The following is a 5000-nucleotide window of genomic DNA, read 5'->3' on the forward strand; positions in this document are numbered from 1 at the left end:
GTGTTTGTAAATGTGTGTGTTTGTAAATGTGTGTGTTTGTAAATGTGTGTGTTTGTAAATGTGTGTGTTTGTAAATGTGTGTGTTTGTAAATGTGTGTGTTTGTAAATGTGTGTGTTTGTAAATGTGTGTGTTTGTAAATGTGTGTGTTTGTAAATGTGTGTGTTTGTAAATGTGTGTGTTTGTAAATGTGTGTGTTAGTAAATGTGTGTGTGTATGTGTGTGTGTGTGTGAGAGTGTGTGAGTGTGTGTGTGTGTGTGTGTGTGTGTGTGTGTGTGTGTGTGTGTGTGTGTGTGTGTGTGTGTGTGTGTGTGTGTGTGTGTGTGTGTGTGTGTTTATGTATTTATGAATACAAGTATGTGTATGTAATATATAGTGGTCTACAGATGAGCTTGTAATACTGTACAAGTATTTTTCTATCACAAGACTAGCACAGAAATGGATGGAACGCATAAGTGCCATGCGTATTTTTTTCGGCACAGTTGACTTGTGTGTTCCAGGTAACGTAAGCAGAGTTGGCCGAGCGATGTCCCTCGGGAGAACCTAATTACCAGGGATGTTTGTGAAGGTGGCTCCTTCGCGCGTGTGTCAGTGCCAGGGTCGTAGGCAGATCGCCGTGGGTCGTCGTGGGTGGTGAGTCCGTTTGGGAAGGAGGGGAAGTCGTGATTGCGGGGAGGGCGGAGGGAAGGGGGGAAGGGCGGCTCGAGGGCGGCTGAGAGTCTCGATCTCGCGGGCGGGACAAGTACAGGGAGGAGAGGCGCGGATCCGATCGATAGCCGATGGTTGGTTCAGCGCTTTTCATTCTCTTCTGTTCGTTGATTGTTCTTCGGTTTGGCGCTCTTATTACTTCGCATCGGACCTTCGTGTAAGCTCCTCGTCTTATTTTCGTGCCCCTTTAGAGATGCCCTAAACGCAGATTTTTTTTCCTCCGTTAACACACTTGCTTATCGCTCCGTTTACTCAGTATGCACGCAACCACACGTGCACCTGGACACTAATCACGCTCGCACGCACCCACGTGCTTACACGTAAACACAGTGACATCTCACTCTCACTCTCATTCTCACTCATTCTCATTATCATTCTCATTCTCACTCTCACTCTCACTCTCACTCTCACTCTCACACTCACACACCTTCACTCTATCACTATCACTATCACTATCACTATTACTATCACTTTCACTATCACTCTCATTCTCATTCTCACTCTCACTCTCATTCTCATTCTCACTCTCATTCTCTCTCTTTCTCTCTCTTTCTCTCTCGTTCTCTCTCTTTCTCTCTTTCTCTCTCTCTCTCTCTCTCTCTCTCTCTCTCTCTCTCTCACGCAGACACAGACATACACAGACATACACAGACATACACAGACATACACAGACATACACAGACATACACAGACATACACAGACATACACAGACATACACAGACATACACAGACACACACAGACACACACACAGACACACACACAGACACACACACAGACACACACACAGACACACACACAGACACACAGACACACACACACACAGACACACACACACACACAGACACACACACACAGACACACACACACAGACACACACACACACAGACACACACACACACAGACACACACACACAGACACACACACACAGACACACACACACAGACACACACACACAGACACACACACACAGACACACACACACAGACACACACACACACACACAGACACACACACACAGACACACACACAGACACACACAGACACACACACACACAGACACACACACACACAGACACACACACAGACACACACACACACACACATAGACATACACACACAGACACACACACACACAGACACACACACACAGACACACACACACAGACACACACACACAGACACACATACACAGACACACACACACAGACACACACACACAGACACACACACACAGACACACACACACAGACACACATACACAGACACGCACACGCACACGCACACGCACACACAATCACAATCACATTTTCAGACTTCCTCATAAAGTGTAAAGTGTTACTTAAGATAACGCCATAACCTTATATCATTGTGGGTTGACGTCACACGGCCTTCTAATTGTGAATCAGAGAATGATAAGGACAGAGAAGTGATGGTGGAATAGAAACAGGTATAGAGACGGATGGTGTTGGTGGTCATTTGAGTGGACATCTGTGGATTGATTTTTTTAAAAGTTAATACAGGCGACTCTTAATTAGTCCACAGAGAAGAATCCGCTATTTTGTTTTTGCTAATAAGTTTTAAAAAATATATACTGTGTTACAGTGCTTTTTTATTTCCAGAATGTGTTTCAAACATTCCATCTACTTTAAATATATAAAAAGACCAGCTCTCGATAGATTTCCAAAGTTGTTAAAGGGATGGTGGCATCGGGCATTAGGAGGGAGAGGGGAGGCGTAGGGACGGAGGACAGGAGGGCAGGGAAGGGGAATGTGAGGGGAGATAGGGAGATGGGGGAGGGAGGCTAAGTTCATTGAGCGCATTAGTGCCGGGTCGGGGCCAGGCTGGCGGGACATGGTCGAAGGTTTACTTGGACAAGGAGGTGGGGGAGGCGGAGAAGGTGAAGAAAGTAGAGATAGGAAATGAAGGGATTGGGGGGAGTGCGGGGGGGGGGGGCATTTGGAGGAAGCAGTAGAAAGGCGATGTTGACATTGCCCGAAAGAAAGGGAGGAAGGGAGCATGAGAAAGCAAGCGCGCGAGAGGCTGGGTGGACGGATGCGGGGAGGGAGGGTGAAAGGGTCGGCTGAACGCAGGGGTGTGTTTGGGAGGGGGGGGAAGCGTGATCGGGGATAGGGTGAGCTTGTGATGTCTGCCAGATGCACGCTCAACAGCCAGTGTCCTCGTCTTGCTCTTGTCAACATCATCATCAATGCTCCTCGCCCTCTCTCCCAGCCCCTCCACCGGCGCCTCTCTCCCAAGCCGTCCTCGGCGATCACGCCCTTTTTGGTTGGTTCGCTTTTTCCTTGCTCCTGCTTTTCCACGCTCCTTCTCTTCTTGCTGAGGGTTGTCTTGCCTTGGAGGGTGGAATAGCCTTGTATCGGAGGTAAAAAGCGACTGTGTCACAGGGATGCCTCGTAATTAGTGGGCGAGCGCAGGGAGGCGGGGGAGCATCCTCCGACCCGGCGCTTGATGAATATGTCTTATTGGCTGTCCTGCACGTGTTGTTTTGACGAGCGCACCGGCGGCCTTGTTGGGCGAAAGACCGCGTCGACTTGAGCGGCCCTTGCCGCCTCACGCCTCCAATGATGGCGTGGGGGAGCTCGCCAGTCCTTGTTTTTGCACTGAAGAAGGTGCCCCGTCTTTCTCTCCATTTTTCTCTCACACGCACACATAAATTTGGGTTATTTTTTTCTCCCAACCCGTCGGATTAAACTTCAAGCAGTATTTCAGTTGCAATGAATGCACGCACGAATCCCATCGTGCGTCGCATATAGACCACTACACCGGAAGTTGATGATTTATTTGCCAGCAATCTGGGGAAAGGTCACGAAGCAGCGGCGTTCATCCCCGAACCCGTGATTCCGCCGTGAACACGGTAAACACGGCGGCGCTCTTGGCTGCGGGCGGCTCCGCGGTGTGCGTGTGGGTGTCTGTCCATGGGGGAGGGGGTAATTACCGTTACGGTCACCTGGATTTCACCGAAACTGTGTCCTAAAGGATGAATTATGATGGTGGGAAATGGGCTCCAGGTGCCCTCAGGGTCGACGGGGTGGTGTGAGGATGGGTTATTCTCTCTCTCACGGCGACTTATAATGGTTCAAGTTGTAAACAACATGGGTATAGTTTCCCTCGTCGTTTTGAAGGATTACACTCTTGAAATCTTTCCAATGACAGACAGCAACGTAACCCCACCTGTTCATCCTGCTCGCCATCCTTTTTGTTGCAGTGGATTGAGGAATGGGGGTGGCAGGTGCAAGGATGAGGCTTTCAAAGACGCGTCTGAACCGGGAATCGGCAGCCACAGGAAGCACAGGGCGTTTTTTATTCTCTGACACTGTGGAGGTGGGGAAAGGTAGGCGGGGCACATAGGATGAACTGAGTCGCGTGCACCTGCAGTCGCGAATAGTGTTGGTTTTAGCTACTGTGGCGGGAGAGGGGATGAAGAAAGGCAGATAAGGCACGAATTCTGCCTAAGAACTTCTCAGCTTTTGCGGTCCATTTTATCTTTGACGTGAATCACGGGATATTTGTTTCGTATATGTATGTAGAATTCATCTCCCTAAATTTAAATCGTCCAACACAGGTTTCCCCAGCTCCCTCCCTCCCGCGTGCTAATGCATATACAGGCGCCTTCCTCCTCGCAGCTGCACGTCGCTCTTTCTCCCCCTGCATCTTCTTCCAGCTCCGGGTCATTTACAGCCACCACGCTCCTTATCCCTTTAGCGCCGTCTTGTGGTCCCATTTGGCCACCTGTCTCCCTCAGTAGCTTGCCTTTCAAACCACCAGGAAGCGGAAAGGATCGTCTCGGTTCTGCTTGCCTATGCTTTTCGGCTCTAAATGTGTGTGTGTGTGTATGTGTGTGGTGTTGCCTGTGGGGGAGGGGCTTCCGAGCTTGCATGCGTATACACAAACATTTTAATGCGGGATTTATTTACGGTGGTCAACATCGATGGATAACCCACCTTCTGACACATCCTTCTTTCCGCTAACACAGCCGAACTTCTACTGGTAACTCCGAAGTGGACGGTCTTCTCCGCATTCCCAGCCTTAAAACGGTTCCCTCTCCCCTCGCCACTTGAATCCACTTATCAACCCACTCTTGTTGCTTCGCGGCCCACCCCTCACTCCCCCCTTCCCGCCCACCCACCACCTGCTTCTTTCCACCACTCAGCCTTCGTTGAATATCCACGCCCACCTCTTTCAGCCAAATTTTACCAGTCCTGTACGGGCGTGTATAGCTGCGATCTCAGAAGCATCTCTTCTTCTTTCCCTCCCTTCCTTCCACGCCCCTCT

This window comes from Penaeus chinensis, chromosome 4, assembly GCF_019202785.1.
Source record: "Penaeus chinensis breed Huanghai No. 1 chromosome 4, ASM1920278v2, whole genome shotgun sequence".
In the NCBI taxonomy this organism is placed as follows: Eukaryota; Metazoa; Arthropoda; class Malacostraca; order Decapoda; family Penaeidae; genus Penaeus; species Penaeus chinensis.